The 18353-nt window shown below is 36.9% G+C and overlaps 1 protein-coding gene and 1 pseudogene across 1 annotated transcript in view; both read right to left on the reverse strand.

The window, feature by feature from the left end:
* The window catches only part of LOC138335443 (tripartite motif-containing protein 3-like), a 134063-nt gene that overhangs the window by 84993 nt on the left and 30717 nt on the right, over positions 1 to 18353 (reverse strand). The window lies entirely within an intron of this gene.
* On the reverse strand, positions 14984 to 17961 carry LOC138334609 (tripartite motif-containing protein 3-like; annotated as a pseudogene).

Genomic DNA, 18353 nt, shown 5'->3' on the forward strand with positions numbered 1-18353 from the left:
CAATAATCTATGTATAATGCAACTGTAGAATTCCAGCCTAAACTAACAGAAATGTAAGAAATCCCGTTACAAAATAACGGTAAAACTGTCCCCTTAATAAATCACATATTTACAATAAATTCCCAGAAATATTACATTTAAATACAGAAAACCCATCCCACACATATAAACTACACCTAACCTAATACATAAAGACAAGACAAGCTTTGGAACTGAGGAAACACCTCTTTGTCCATCGCTACACACCCACCTAAACAATATACGACCGACCCAGACAGAGACAGAACGCAGACTGACTGAAACTCGTTGTGACGCAATGTTTAGAATCCGAGCGCGTGCAGCGATTGCTGGATTTGCTGGAAATGCTGGATCGCTTGCTGGAAAATCTCTAACCAAAGTGAAATATTATTTAATAATGATAAACCCAAACATTACAGAGCATAACTGTGGTAACACACGTATCTTTATATTTATAATCATTATTAAACTATCGTCTGCAACTATTCAAGACGCCGGAAGTGTTTCCAATGTAAACTACGAATCATCAGGGAAAATACGAAACTACCGTAATATGCCAGCTCCGCCGCTGTCATACTAACATCATGGCTGCGTCCAGTATCGAGAACATGTGTTTCGATTTACCGATTACCTGACAACTAATACATGAAATAACTTTGTAAGTAGTTCTAATAATAGATGCATGAATTATCCAATTGCTTGTTTAAACCGTGTGATATACATAGAAGAATATTCATACCGAAACTATGACAAAACGTGGTGTTGTCACAATATAGACCCATTGTACACACAAAAGTACAAGTGTGCTCTATTTACTTCAGTGAGCTTATATTAAAAATATAAACTCTAGTTATCAGATGAGATCACGACAAAGTTACAATACTTTGTGCATATTAAATTTATCTTGAATAAGTTTATGCGACTACATATTCTCAATATTCTCCAACTAGATACACAACAAAAGTTACATGCATGTTCTAGCACAGTATACGCGTTATGAGCCACTTTACATAAGAATGTATTGTTTCTCTAATTTTAGATACACACAAAAAAGTACAAGTGTGTTCTAATATACAGTATTTACCCGAATGAGCTACTCTACATAAGTACGATTGTTTCTCAACTTTAGATACACACAAAAAGTACAAGTGTGTTCTAATATACAGTAATTACCCGAAATGAGCTACTCTACATAAGTACGATTGTTTCTCAACTTTAGATCCACACAAAAAGTACAAGTGTGTTCTAATATACAGTATTTACCCGAAATGAGCTACTCTACATAAGTACGATTGTTTCTCAACTTTAGATACACACAAAAAGTACAAGTGTGTTCTAATATACACAGACTTCCTTTATATCCACCCGTTCCTAGCTATAAAGCTTTTATAAGTTAATGCGTTAGATTAAAATACAATCTAACAGTATTTCACAATGTTCTGTACTATTAAAAATACTCTTGTACAAGTATTTATACTACACGACTACTCAAAGATTCAACTAGTAATATGTTTGACAGAAAACTTTAAAATTTATGATATACCAGACTTAGCCAACTATTTCTATCCGATATGTATATATATATGTAGTTAAACTATGTTACAGGGACTTTATAATATATTATTCCAGACTCAGCACCAGTACCAATTATTATAAACTCCAATGTTATCCTATTTAAAGTTACGACTTACATTCACTCTTCTTTACATACGATTATAGTTTTGAACTTAAATACTTTGCAAATAACAATCACCTAAAAAAAAAATAGTCCGTATGATCTATTTCATATGGGGGTCTGAATACAACATTTCCCGAAAAATTTCCCCGGTACAATAAACAGATGACAAACTCTGATGTACAGCAGGCCAAAGTTTACGAGTGATCAGACTACGCCAGTGACTTACGATCTTACAACTTTTTCAGTGTGCCAGAGGATCGTATCTGTTCTGTAAATCACGTTATGTCATCAACCCTAGTTAAACCCCAAGAAATCCTTTCCCATGACTGTACTATAAAATAATTCTAGACAAATGAAAAAGAACACCGGTAACTATATACAACAATATACATTCCTACTGTTTCTCCTTCAACACAACCTTTCTCTTCTTACTCGCACACACACACCTATTCTCCTTTTCTCGCAACTTACGTTCGAGCTCTCTCTTCTCCTTTCTCTCCTCCTCCAGACTCTCAGCTTAATTTTTGTCACGGCTGCTGTATTACTCCGAACGTGGCGGGACAGGTCCAAGATAGTCTCCTCCTGGGCTGCAAGGATCTTCTGTTGCTGCTCCAGGAGCGTTACGATGGGGCCCATCCACGCCGGTGTCCTGTCATCGCTAGTTGGCTGGTGCTGGGTCTGGATATCTTGTAAAGCTTCATCTAGTCCAGTCAACTCCTCCAAGACATCCACTTCTGGTACTTCAGGTACCGGAAGTGGAATGTCTGGCAGGGATGGAGCGGGTATAGTTGGTTCAGGTGTTAATAAAGCCTCCGGCATGGGTAGTTGTGGAAACAGGGGCATCCTCCACGGTCTTTCTGGATCTGGTTTTCCACACTACCTCGGATTGCCTCTCGGCTAAGTTGGAAAAAATCTTTATCTAGGGCCAAAGTTCTGGGGTTCGGATTCTTCCGGAGATAGTTGGAGGCAATCCCTAATCCCTGGCTCTCCCGCTGTTGAAGCTTTTGGCGATGGTCCGGATAATGATCTACATGACGGGCCAACTCATGTTCCCGGAGACATCGAAACAGACAAAGCGAACAATAAAAAGGGGTATCCTCTAAGGCGGCGTGATATTTGTAGAAGTGATAGACAACTCGTCTTTTCTCCTCCGTGAATTCATGACATTGCCCGCACTTATTATGCTCCTCCCTCTTGAGTTCTCCATGTCTACTGTGAAAACATAAATATGATCTTCATTGAAATTGTTAGGTTGTCTCCGCCCCCTTATAATAGTATGACTTATTCTGCTTTGAAAAATATAGAGTTCATCACCTCTGCACACCATTCATACTGTATATAACTTTATATTTATATAGTTGACAATTTTTAAAGTTTCTGTATCTTCTTTTGTAGACGTGATATCCAGCTGATGTTGTTCTCCCCAGTGAATGGTTTCAGCTTGTCGTGGTGAAGAAGACGAGTTTTCCCCCTATCATCTAACTGAATCAAGTAGTTGAATTCTGTCGGCTTCTCTGTAATAATACATGGCCCTAAATACGTTGGTTGTAGTTTTGGTGCAACTCCTACTTTCCTTTTCAATTCATTTAGATATCTACCATACTAAATCTCCTAACATCATCTATATTGATTGCAGGACAAGTTTACATCATAGTGGTCTTTTCTTCGGCGAGCATTGTCGTGAAGGTGCTTATCGAGCGACATCATGTGCATGGTTCATCCTCTCACGAAGAATGGTAAACGTATTCACTGTAATCTGGTAATGTCATCAGAATCCGGAGTTCTCCTGCCCAAAATTATCTCAAAATGGTAGCCGTACCTCTCGTCCCTTCATCAGCATGTTAGGAGTAAGTCCTGTTGACTCTTGTGTGTTGCTCTGTACTGCACCAGCTAAACATCCCAAGTTCTTGTCCCAATCTGTCTGCTGTCCTTTAAGGTAGGCTTTAATCATACGGAGTAAAGTGCGATTAAATCGTTCCACTTGGCCGTTGCACTGGGGGTGACGCCGGTGAATTTTCTCTAGTCTTCTTTATGTCTAATATAGAACATAGTTCTCTAAATCATGGTACTCTCGTAGTTCCTTCCTTGGTCTGAGTGTATAGACTAGAGGACATCCAAAACGACTGATAACTTCGTTCAATATAACATCTGCACGCATGTCTTCGCAGTCTGGTCTGGAATTGGAAGTATGTCAACCCACTTGGAAAAATAATCTGTGACAAGTAGTATGTATCTGTTTCCTCTCGGAGTTAGTGGTAAAGGTCCTAATAAAATACAACTCTGTGGCGAGACGATCTAACGGAGCTCCCACAAGCATGTACGCCTAATCCAGCTTTCGGCTTCTTTTCAGGTTGTTTCAAAGTTGAGCACATGTGTTACATCTCAGTACCCATAGGTTTACGTCTTCTCTGACTTTCCAAAGTAACCAGTAGTAATTTGTATAGTTTTCTCACGGGTCTTCTTCTTTCCTAAGTGGCCTCCAAGGAGGTTGTTATGCATATGATGTAATACTTCAGTTCTGAGGATCTATTGGTACCAGTAACTGTATATGAAAATACAACTCTTTACGATGAAAAGTTCTGCAAAGGACGTCATCCTTTATAAGAAGAGACTTAAATATATGCCAATAATGGCGAACTGCTAAACTGTACTTGATTACTTCAGAGTGTGGTGGTCTTGCTTTATCTTGGACCCATAGGTATACAATCTCTCAAAGTAGGATCTTTTAACTGGAGCTTCTTAAAATACAACTTGGTCTATTTCCAAAGAAACTTTCCAAGGTGTCCATATAAGATCTTCCTCTGGTAAACTGTACTGGTTTTGTTTGAGATCTGGTCTTTTCCACTGCTCGGACTTAAAATACATCTTACATCTTTGACTAATGAACTCATCATATCTCTGCCTCGTTTGGTCACTTCACAAGGTAAACCACATCTGAGAATACTCTGCATTGTCAGCTTCTGGACAGTCACAATCATAATATTCTCGCATCTTGACATACCGTCTGCATTCCCCATGTTTTAGCCCTGCTCTGTATTTATAGAAAAATCAAATGAGGATAATATCTCTAGCCACCTAGCAATTCAACCCTTGGGTTCTTTCATGCTGTATACACCAACTACTAAAGCTTGGTGATCTGTTTGACAACAAATTTTCTTCCTAAAAGATATTGTCTGTAGTAGTCGACAAAATATCTCACTGCTCCAGAACTGTTCTTTGTCGGTAACACTAACAGTAGTTTGCTCAGCTTTGTTAAAGTTCGACTGCCATTTGCAGATGACTCTCTAGAGACTTCAATACTTGGCCTTGGACTTCAAGGACATGCTTGCCACAATATACACCACTAATCCCACTGGAATCACTGTATCAAGAGCTGTTATTCTCGCCCTCATCTTTAGGCATATGTCATTATCTCTGGACTGGTTAAACATCTATGTGTTACATTTTGTGTAAAAACCTTTTCTGGCAACTCGGTCTGTCCAAATACTACTTAGTATCTTTCTTGGTTAGATCCACACATAGGTTTTGCTAATATCAAGCACAAATTCTTGTATAAATCTTCTAAAATAACTTTGCCCTAAACACCAGTGAACATGATATGTACTCTGTTTTGTATAGGTAGGTTACAGCGCACATTGTTATAACTTAATCGATCTTTGTCTTGGATCTAGGGATTTCACACCTTTCAGCATTTACCTCATGTCCAAAAAAAAAAAAAAAAAAAAAAAAAAAATAAGAAAAGGGTAACTTCTGCTCCTTTAATTGTTGTACATTTCTCAGGGCACAGTAATTTCAATCCGGCTGCATTTATTTCCTCTATAAAACTTCTCTAAAACCCCGGTTTCACTTTGCTTCTTCAAATGTAGTATCCCACAATACAAATTGAAAATCACCCGTATATTTATAAGACAGTTCAGACACAATTGAAGGCCACTCAGTGCTTATACTCCATCAAATCTTTGAAAAGTTCGGAGGAGCATTACATAGAAGCCCTGAAGGCCCAAAGTTTGCTAACCTCCATATAGGACATATATTGTTAACAAATGCTGTTTTTGGTAGATCATCTTTCCTCCTTTTAAGGGAATCTATGGGGGAATACCGGAGGTTAAGTCGAAGGTTGAAAAGTACTTCGAACCAGCAACAGTTGTCTATGTACAATCTTGAATTGTCTTGGTAAGGGAAATGCATCTTTTTTCAAGTGACGTCATTCACCTTTTCCAGGTTAGTTCTACGCAAGAGGTACGGATTTTTGACCATTTTTCTTCTTAACCACCCTATACTCTTAGGTGTAGGCCCAACAGGACGACGAAGTACTTTTCGGACTTAACTTTCTGTTCTCCTCCATTTGTTTTCAATTGCTTTCATTTTCTTCTCCGTAATAGGCTATAGGTACTTTTACGAGGTCCTACATTGTTTATTGGTTTAGAGTTCCCCAGTATTAATGGTATGTTTTCTGCCATATTATGGGGCTTCTCACACTGAGGTACTGGTTATCATCTGTTAGAATAAATGTCATCCTTCCAGCATCTATCAACATTGATGAGAGCTACTGCTCAGCTGATACTAGGTGACAGGTCTGGACAGGCTTTTCTGGTAAAATTCTTTTAAATCGGTCTGGTAACCTTCGCGTTGACTTCAACCTCATCAAACTTTTCACATAGCCTGTTGTGGTATCTACTCATACACTCTACGGATTCTTCTTAATAGGACTGGAGAAATTGACGTCATTTCACACTATTTTGTCCTTTCTGTATCTGCTAGTAATGGGAAAAATCAGCTAAGGTTATAAGCTGTTGCCTATTAATGCATCTTAGAGATGTTAATTGAAGTTCTCCAGTTGGATAAGGATTCAATGACTCTGACTTTGGCTGTTACTCTCTTCCTTAATATTCCCACAATACTTGGTGCCATTGGATCAATTTCATTAATACATGTAGAAAAATTTTTTCTGAAGGGTTCTATAATCACGATAGCAAACTGATACTCTCATCTCTCAGTTTGGTCAAAAAAAACATACAACTAATTGGACTCTTTCTCAGATTACTCGCATGATACTTCGGTAAAGAGTCAGCAGATCTCTACTTTCTGTAAAGCCATTCTGTATGTCCTTACTTTGATAACCATTGATAGGGTAGCTACACCCGAATACTGGATAACTCCCTTTTGATTTAGAAGTATGTCTGCATGGGACCCATTAGGAATCGCTTCAGTAGATCTTTGTCCCCTAAACTATTTGACACAAATACATTATGATACTCCAGGAAACATATAATTTATCTCTTCCAACTGTCAAAGAGTCGATGTTGTGAATTCAAACTCTGCTATCCCAAGCTTCTTTTAAAAGGAGAGTCAATGGCCTGCCCTTTCAGTTTCGTATGTACGGTTTCCAGCTTTGGTCGATTCTTCTCAGGTATACCTATGTTATAAGCTGATCTGGATATTTAAAGTCTTGGGTCGCCCCGTGTATCTGTTGTTAAATACAGTTTTACACTTCTTCCGTTACTGTTCCTTTAATATATCAATCCATCCTACATTGAGGAACCCGTCGTCTTTATAACAACGCTATTCATCCTTGTATGATGTTCGCTTCTGTTAAGGGTCTGATTTTCTATCGACCATAAGTATCCTTGATGTCGGCCTCTCTCTCCTTGTCATTAGAAATAGCCGCAAACAAGTTTAGAAACTGGAGGCTGGGCTTGGTCGGCTCCTTATTCCGTATCTGTAGTGTCTGCATTAGGACTCTTGATTTCCATTTGTTGATGGTCCCGATTAAAGGGATGTGCAGTTTAGTAGTAATTCCCATTATTGCCATGGTTTGTCCCAGGTCCATACTGCTGGTTACTAGGGTGTCTGGATCTCGCATAGGGCAAAAATTCCTGGCAAAATGTCCCTGGTCCCCCGCATGTAAAAACATCCTTTTTTTTGTCTTTGTCTTTAGAATTCCCCTGTCGTATTGTTTACTTCCGTTTCCTCCTGACCTTCTACTCTTAATTTTCATTGTTTGCTTCTCTAGATAATATCTGCTATGTCCTCTAACTGATACATATCCTTCGGGTTTGCCTACCATTATTATTCCATCGTCCATTCATGTTATATGAGATTTATTTGCATCTTTCTTCTCTGTCTGTATACGCATGTTATCTGCTTGACCAAGTTCAATCTCTACAGATCTCACAGGGTTGATTGTGCGTAGCTTGACATTTACCTCTTCATAAGTCCATCATCACTCGACGAGTCTTCATTAATATTACTGGTTCTATGGCGCCTTCGTCGTCCTTCTTCCCATGTTTACTGATAATTCTATCTAGTCTCTGTTGTGGTGCCCTTTTGGTATCAATGTTGTTAAACACAATCTGGAATACATGCTTCATCGATGTCAGATGGGTTCTTTAAGAAATTCAACCTCGATGCTTGCCCTTTCACGTGAATAAACGCCATTCGAAAGAAATTTACTAATTAACATCCCTCTGTTCTTCTCTGTGTATCCCTTCGTCTCTATGTTGCATTTGTCATATAATCTCTTCAACTCGGCCGCATACTTCCTCCAACGAGACTCGCCAGGTTTTTGATTCCTTCTACTAACTTGAGCTGCATAGTTTTTCGATGACTCAATGAACTCTGATATTCTGTTATTTCAGTTCTCGAATACCAGTGTTTCTGTAGTCATTACGTTCTCGACTTGGTGAGCTAGGTCCAATAAACAATATTCTCGGCTTTACCCTGTAATTTCGGCAAATTTGATCAAGGGCGTTCCTCATTTCCCGCCATTCTACATCTATCAGTCTACTGGTCTCGAACCTGCTAAACCATGTCTTCCACTGTGTCCTCTTTATCTTGTAAATGGTGGGATACGTCTTGTGTTGTCCCTGTTCCTCCTGGTTGGTCCTGGAGCCATAGTACATCCCCGCTATGTTCATTGCTGTCAGAATCAGAGTCTGATAGTTCACTGAGTATCTGGAATTACCATTTTCCCCGTCCTCACTATCATCTGAATATAAGATGAACCTAAGTTATTACCTGCAATGGACGGTATCTGGAACCTCTGGCAGATCTCTTCTGGACTCCTCCCCGCTAGACTGGTCCAGGTTACACTGGCACTTGTGTGTCCTTGTAGTCTTTCATAGTCTCATGCCAATCCAGTACATCAGCAGTTGGTTGATGGCTGTCTCAAACTGGTTTCCCAGTGTAGACTGCATGGCCTTCATGGTTGTCAGCTAAGTGATCTGCATCAATTGGTCGTGTTAAGACAACATCATTCATTATTCTTTTCCGTCTGAGATGTAGGTTCTTCTATCAGCTGATGGAAGTCCTGTAATGACTTTATAGGCTGAGGCATTTCTGCTGGAGTGTGATGTCCCTGGTTGGTACATCAGCTACTCCTTCACGTAATCATCATCAATATCTTGTATCTTCATTTTCAGACATAGTTGGGTATCAAGTTTGACCTTTTTGAACCTGTCTTGTTTCTCGCCCCAGGCATCTTCTAGGAATGATGTAGGATAACCTCGGAGATAACACGCAGTTATATCCTAACATTTTACACTCACCTTATACTAGTAAACACCAGCTTTATGGCTATTCGATACCACTCTCTATCAGTACGTGCCAATACTGATTGGAGGAAGAAACTCACTTTTCTTGTGAAACTCACAATTATGGTGGAAATATCAACCAACAAATCTTGGTGAAACACACGCCTTCTTGGTTAAAGAACTTTTTAAAATCCGTATCCAATAGGACCTAGTTGAATTCTATGCCTCGTCTGCGGTGAAAATCAATCTACTTCTATAATGTAGGGCTCAAGGTATTACTTCAGGTCCAAGTATCAATAAGTGCTTATTAATTAAATTCTTTGGCTTCTCTCTCATCAACGGCTTGATTCGGTCAATCAACGGTATTGTATCCTAAACAAACACAAATACAAATATATTACAGGTACTGTCACACCACAGCACCTGGTAAGTTAACCAGGTAATTAACTAATTAAGATTTGTACATAAATTATCTACATATCCAGGTAAAACAGAAAATCCATTATAGTAAACATCCTTGCTTTATGTACTCTTAGCAGGTCTCCAAACCCTGATTCAATCCCTCGGGAGTCAACAAGTAATAAACTGTATTGCATCTCAGCTTCACATAACTAATAAAGACAGCATTACTAAGTATATAATTGTACAAGTTACAAACTTTTACGCAATTCATGTATACCACAACCACCGCTTGCCACCAAATATATATTTATTACACCAATTATACCAAAAATTTAGTTATATAATCCATATAACAAGCAAAACTCTGAAGGTCCGTCGTTACCCCATACAATTATGCGATCCGAATAACCAACAAATAAAAAAAACTTGTTGAAAAGTTACATTATACCTCTCTCAAGAAGTCATTACCAGAATACTCTCTATAGGAAAACAATATTCAACCCGATTCTCCAAGAATCAACTGTATCTTTTCACCTTCACACTTATATAATATCATAATATATATACCAAAATAAATACTTTCACTCCGGTTGATGGAACGGGTACATCACCATAACCCATATAAAAAAAAAAAAAAAAAAGAAAAAAAAACCATATTGCTACACTATACCACAGGTATCTATTTATAAGATTACCCTCTATCTATTCCGGAATATATGCCCCATAATAAAAATACCTATTCAAGTACAAAAATAATGCTAAATTTATTAGCCTTGACCTCAAAGGTCCCATTAAAAAAAAATAAACAACCAATAACTTTGTGTACAAATCATAAACTCCACTTATATAATGTGGATACTTATAAATTACTAATTTAAAAGCAATAGATTCCAATCACTACTGTAAATTCTAACACAAAAAAGAAGAAATAAACAGTCACCGCTCGCCACACAAAAATACTACGTGACGGTCAAGTGGTCAGGAATCTATATCCTGAACGACTGGAAAATAACCAGTGGTGTAGCGACGGCGGTCACCGCCACACAAGCATTTTTAGGGGTAGAAGACTCTTGCCTAACTACCCTAACCATTGTACGACTTAAGTTACACCATGGTTTCACCTGAATAGTTTATATAATTCCTAATAAGAAACAACCAGGATTCCAAAATACAGGTACAAAACTTAGCGCATTTAATTTATGAGACGTATAAATAAATAGTGTCTTACATATAGATAAAAATTAGCTCTCATTCTTCCCTTACATGTATTCTGAATCTGTTACTTTAGTTATAATAAATTGGATAAATTTTGTTATCTAAATAAATTCTTTGATTAATAAAATAGTAAACAATGTTGTAAAATAGTTTCAGATCTGGATTCCAATAAATAAATAATTGTATTCCATACTACAGACTACTTAATCAATCACTATCTCTCAGAGTATATACTTATTACTATTAAATTTGTTACTACAAGTACAAATGATAAACACATTCTTTTACAGAATAAATAAAGTTCAATAATGAACCACTCTAAACTTGTTGATAATCATACACCTAATAATTCTCTGCAGAATAAATCCGAAGTACTTATACTACAAACATCTATATCTAATTCAAAGGCTACTGTACTAAAAAAAATACACTACAAAAAGATAAATCCCTTATAATCTATAGTTATTACCCTAAAGTTCCTTTAAATAACCCTCTGATTCAATAATCAATGTAATAATTCAAAAAATGTAGAAATCCAGCCAAATACATATATCAGAAATGCTAAGAAAATCTCCCACGCTTACAAATTAGAACGGTAAAACTGTCCCTATTAAATAAAACTCACATATTTAACGAGTTTAACTCCCAGTAAATATTAAATTTAAATAACAGGAATACTCCATCCCCCACCTATAATAACCTAGACACCTAACACTAAGTACATTAAAGACAAGACACGCTATGGACTGAGGAAACACCTCTTTGTCCATCGCTACACACCCACCTAAACAATATACGACCGACCCCCCCCCCCCCAGACAGAGTACAGGAACGCAAGACCTGACTGAATCTCGTTGTGACGCAATGTTTTTAGAATCCGAGCGCGTGCAGCGATTGCTGGAGATTGCTGGAAATGCTGGATCGCTTGCTGGACAAAAATCTCTAACCAAATAGTGAAAATATTATTTAATAATGATAACCCCAAACATTACAGAGCAGAAACTGTGGTAACACACGTACCTTTATATTTAATTATATCATTATTAAACTATCGTCTGCAACATATTTCAAGACGCCGGAAGTGGTTTTCAATGTAAACTTACGAATAATCAGGGACAAATACGAAACTAACCGTACATATGCCAGCTCCGCGCTGTCATACTAACATCATGGTCGCTGCGTCCAGTATCGAGAACATGTGTTTCGATTTATCCGATTACCTGACAACAACATGAAATAACTTTTGTAAGTAGTTCTAATAATAGATGCATGAATTATCAATTGCTTGTTTAACCGTGTGATATACATAGAAGAATATTCATACCGAAACTATGACAAAACGTGGTGTTTGTCACAATATCTCAATAAGTATACCTTTGGGGTCTAGGGATATCGCTGTGTCTAGCAGTTTCAACATTCAGCGAATGAACATTTAATCTGTACTTTATTATTGTTTTTATTTTGAAAGTTAATGGTTTACTGATATAGTTCCCCTGTATAATAAAATTATCAACGATAAATCTTTACAGACAACATTTGATCATATTTCACAATATTCATGCTAGCTTTATATGACAAATTTAACGTTATGTGTAACAGATTTAACGCTTATCTCAGTTTTTTGACACACTTTAAAAGGAATTTCAAAGCTATTTCTCATTTCTTGGATAAAAGCATATTGCAAATCTTTGTACAATAAATGAAATATTTATTGTTTGAATTATTCTTTGTCTCTACCATCATCTATTCATCATGATGATGGTGGTGGTTGGTGGTTACTAATTAAAGTTAAATCTAATTTCAGGGTAACGATAAAACATCAAATCATACATGTAACTTGATGATCCACAATGTGGTCTGAGGGATGTTTCATATACTAAAGTATTGAGCATAGGGTCCCAGACAGAACAGAAATACCCAATTGATGGTCTGACGAGGGTTTTATAAGTCTGATTTTTTATAAATGTAAAAGCTATCTCAAGATTTCTACGGAGAAAGCCCAGGGTATAATTGGCCTTTCCACCGATTTTTATATGTGTGATTCCCATTTCAAGTTTGTCTACATGTTGTAGTTCTTTCTGGTGTAAAATGTATGTATGACCTGTTTGTAGTTTATTATGGATGGGATGTTACATCTGTCTCGGTGGAATGACATTTCCCATGCCGTCACCCATTTGGCAAGCTTATCCAGGTCTTCTTGAAGACAAATCGCATCTGATGATGATGTTATAACCAGGAATGCAATTATTTCAGTTGCATCAAGACGTACAGTGGAACAAGTAGCCCGAGATCCACTGGCCCAGACACCAAACTTACACATTATGAGAAAAAGATGTCTGGAGAAATATATCTGTCATAATGTCTAAGTCTGGTGTTCAGGGCCAGGAGTATCTCGGGCTATGGAACACGAAATAATGATGGTCCTAAAACTGAGCCCTGGTGAATTCCAGACTTTACTTCTAAATGTCGAGTTTTCACCTTCAACTATCACAACTTCCTTTCTGCTGCTAAGGAAGCTCTCAACCAATAAATTCGCACCGTGGAACAAAGAATGATGGGCCTAAACCTGATTACTGGTGAATTCCAGACTTTACTCCTAAATGTCGAGTTTTCACTTTCAACTATCACAACCTGCTTTCTAATACTAAAGACGCTTTCAATTCATAAAAGGCGTACAGCGGAATAAAAAAAAATAAAGGGAACCTACATAAAAATTATATAATAATTGAGAAAAAGAAAAGTCCCCCATAGTTCTTTCGTGATAAAATAGCAATAACAAACTTCATATGTTCAAAAACACCAGATGGCTGCTGGTCGCCAACATGTTTTCGATCGGTTTCAAAATACACATGTGGTACCACAAGTCCTTAAACTGAAATTTTTGAGAAAGATCACTTTGACCAAAGGAGACACAACGTGATTAAAATAGCATTCTGATGATGGAAGGCATTAATTTTATCCAAATTCATCAAACCAAAGTTAAATCTATATTTTGTGATCAAAACTTATAAACGGAGTGCCTACAAAAGCGAAATTGCGATTTTTGATGTTTGATCCATCACATTATAATACGATATATACTACCAAAAGATAACCAACTCAAATTCATATTTCTTACAACTTATATAATGTTATAATAACGTATTTTAACCAATGCAAGTATGTAATTTACAAAAGATATATGTAAGATGCATGTACGTCTTCGTATATTAAAATACAAATGTTAATTTCATTTTTAAATGTATGATATAGGTATATCCAAGATTTGTTTAATGTCATTAAACATTAGTTTAGCTACTAATTTCCTTTTTAAAATGTACAGTGTATGTGATGACGCATTGATTCTTGCTATATAATATTTTACATCATAATCAATTGGTATTAATAAACAGTATTGCATACAAAAGTTGTCTATGATATGTTTGTACAGAAAACCTTTTAAAGAATTATATTTTTAACCTCACATTGATATTCCAAATGCAGAAGAGGGCACAGTCTAGGTTAATTTTGATGATGTTAGTCCAGTCGTCAAATTCCTTAAATATTATAACTAGTGTATTTTATACACACGCGGTTCTCTTACAAGCAAAAGTATAAAGAAAATCTATTCCATGCTATTTTGTAACTCCAAGCAAGGCGTTTTACAAACCGCGAAGGAAGTTTTGTGTAAAGAATAATCTAGATATATAAACACACAATGTAAATGTACAATACCCTCATCAGTGTTAAATTGTGAAAACAGTCCTTTTTGATCATAAATAGCTTGATGAGACGGAATGGATTAAATTGGAATTTTAAAACATCATTTCGAGTGACAAAAGTTATCAAATCAGATGGTTTTGAAGTCCTATCATACTGGTGTAAACTATAAAAACTATCTATCTGTTTGTCATCTACTTAATCTGTACACCTCGAGTGAAGTAGATTCCTGCCACGAAGTAAACACACGAACTCCTGTTTGGTTGGATGGATCATCTAAAACAGAACGGATTGTTGATAACTGTATAGTTTTGTCCAGTATTACCCTCCAAAGAGATCCGTCCAGGTTATGTAAGGTAAACGATTACTGGAATTTCCTACCACATACATACGAAATTGAGTTTCGCTTGGGACCATACCAATTCACTAAAGGAATCATTCAGACCGAGTGATCCCTGAACCTGTAGACTACTGCGTCAATTGTATCTAGTCCTTCAACACACCACTGTCAATTGATTATCACTGTGGAATACAATATAGTTATATGTAGATACGGCGACGTAATGTGTTACCTCCACTCACCTATTATAGATTTGGTGTGACTCCCATTGATAGACAGTGACCTTCGACACTATCCACATTACCTGTACCAGGAAGTATAACCCCGTGTATCTGCTATAACCCCAGTTATTAAAAGGAGCTTCTGATATTGGTGATCACAGACATCTAGACCATTCCGTAAGTGTACATCCTCAGTATGGAGTTCACGTGTACAGCCACAAATATCTCATCGGCTGTACGTCCACGTGCTATATCTGTAGGATTCACCGTCAACTTTGTATTCCCTCTGGTAGGAATATTTATCATCCAAACTGTAGGAGAACTGTTGTTACTCATATCTGTGATAAAGTAATTCATTGTTGTCAGTAAAGATACCTCCGGTCAACCAATGTATATCCACTCCTCCAAGTGTGCTGACGTTAACTGTATGTACACAGGATACCGAGCCGGTCCATACATCCACCACTGTCGCTACTGGGGTAGTCTGGACTGTCAGATGCTGTAAAGATCCGCCAAGTCGGAAGTCGATGTTGAGTCCCCAAAGTTAGTAGCTGAAGGCGTCGAAAAGTAAAACTTCCGATCATGAAAGTTATTCGACCATTTGCATTTCGTGACACAGGTGAATGCGACGAGGTGATTTCAATTTTTCCAATGTTTCTAATTTTCAATGATTTTATCAATGTTTCATCTAGCTTCAATGTGATGGTCAAACCTATTTGGTTCTGTCTTGGTATTTTGATGCATTCGACGGTAATGTCCCGAAATTTGATTTTTTGTATGTTCTCTTATGACAAATCGGTGACGGTCTGATATCTGATGTTCTGAATCCGATATCAAACTGGTGTGAATTTTCCACGTTGATGTGAAATGAATTAACACACTTCCGTCGAGTCATAAGCTGTTCTCTTCTCAATCTGAAAATATCAGCAACGTCAGATTGGAATGTTTTCTTCAGGTTATCTAGTTTGTCCTTAGCTTTATCTATTCTGTCTGTCATCACAGTTAAAACTTCTTTTTCTTTTGCGTTTAGGGCGTCTATCCCTAAATCATCTTCCTCTATCATCTTCTTTGCTTTCCTCCGTCACTGCCTTCAATTCTGCCTCAACAGGATTCAGTTTAGCTGCATTCTTCTTGATCACATCCTTCATTGGTTTTACATTGTTACATTGTCTGTGGGACACCAACACACACGTATTACAACACATAGCACTATGGTCCACACAAAAGAAATCAAACGGATTTTCATCATGCTGATGACACATTTCATAGACACCTGCAAGTAGTCCAATATTTCCAGAGATGGAGTTAAGTTGGTGTGTAGCTGATAGTTTGCTTCTTTCATGATGAATTCGGCACTGAATGCAAAGATTCTCCTCACATTCAGTGCAAGTGACTTCGGCAGGGTTCGATTCTTTTCCCCGAAGACATGGATCACAAAACTGGACACCAGACATCTGTGCTGTAGGAGAAACAAGCAAATCATTTTTCGGTAGGCATGTCACCCAGGTACTTACGTCCGCATTGACATCATCGTTATACGTCGGTGTCTCGCATACTGGAACTGGGAAGTAGAGTCTGTCGTCTGCTGTGACGTATTCTGCGTTGATGTATGATGACAAACATCGACAACAGAAAGTATGACCACAGAGCAGGAGTCTAGGTTCCGTGTATGGATTAGTACACATAAGGCATCTGTACTTATATATCTCCACAGCTTCGGCCATGTCTGTGATCAAAGGGCTATGTACAGGTCGATCTGGAATAGACACAAAAATTGTATTGATCAAACATACGTAAGAGTTCATCAGTTTAGGATGTTTGTGAATATATTTCAAACATCGGAAAACGTAACTGACGTATTGTCAGCCCACAGGGACATGGGAACAAGTTACTATATAGAGCTTTTTAAGGCGCATATTACAAGGATTTTGTGAATAATTATCTATATTGTACTCAAATAATTAAAATTGAAGTTATAAAAAATTATTTCAACATTGTCTTTTGTTTAAAACGAGGTTGCGTTCCTGGTAATGACGGATTTAACGGTGTAAGAATTTGAAATATGTCTGTGCTCGAAATAATATCTGTTTGTATGGTTTTCCCTGGTACTAGTACATACACGCAAAACCTGCAACTATATTATTAGGCTTTTGCATAATTAGTGAAAACAGATTTTTTCTAAATATATTTAATAAGTACGAGTATACTACATAATTTTTTATAAAAAGAAAATTACATAATATAGTAGCACATTGTATCACTTCATCTAAATGTACCTCTAAGATGAAAGTACACCCATTTTTTTTGAATAACAGACTAAACCTGTTAAAATGGCTAACTTTTACATTGTAATGGTATGAAGAGGAAACAAAACCTTAACCTGTTTATTTTTCCGACTGTAAACTATTACAGGATAATCTAATACCAGTGTTATATCCCTCACTAAGTGAAGCGTGTTTGTCCTCATTCATTTTTAGAACAATCTACTCCGTTTCCACTTCGTTCCAACTTAATAACCCGGACGTTAAAAAAAATAACAGTAATTACAACTTTATGACAGATAATATTAATTTCTCCATATTATGAAATTGAATTATATTAAAACTGCTTCATTTGAAATTGAAGTTTACAATATCACTTTCGGTTTGTGTGTAGTATTACCATTATAAAGGTATGAACAACTTTGTTTTTACTTCACAGTAATTAGGATTATGTAAAATAAAGAACTTCGACCCATTAATCATGTCTAATTATATCTACATTACCTTTTGTTTGTATGTTGTCCTTATTTGGGTAATATTTTCAATATATCTGTGCTTTCTGATCTCTGTTGTTGGCGATCCTTGGTAACTATGGTCTGACTATATATATATAGACAACACGAACGACAACTCGTCCTTAATCAACTTCCTCATATGTAGCAATTACAATTCTATGACAATACCTTAGCATAGGACAGAGTTTGAGATGTTAATGTATATCCACATGCATGAGTTTGTTTAACACAGACAATCAAAATGCGAAAAATGGTCAACGTGTCTTACATAGATTACGACTGTCGGACCAATATGAATTACTACCTGTAGTAGAAAATGCATAGTTATAGTTAGCTGATGGACGCAGACAGAGTTGCCTCTAACTTGAATATTACGGTTGATATCGTGTTAAAGTTCTTTCTTGACTCGTTTCAATATTTTAAAGTTTTCTATGATGAAATTATTGTATTTGGTCATTCCCTCTCTCAAGAC

This window comes from Argopecten irradians, chromosome 11 (assembly GCF_041381155.1).
Source record: "Argopecten irradians isolate NY chromosome 11, Ai_NY, whole genome shotgun sequence".
Classification (NCBI taxonomy): Eukaryota; Metazoa; Mollusca; class Bivalvia; order Pectinida; family Pectinidae; genus Argopecten; species Argopecten irradians.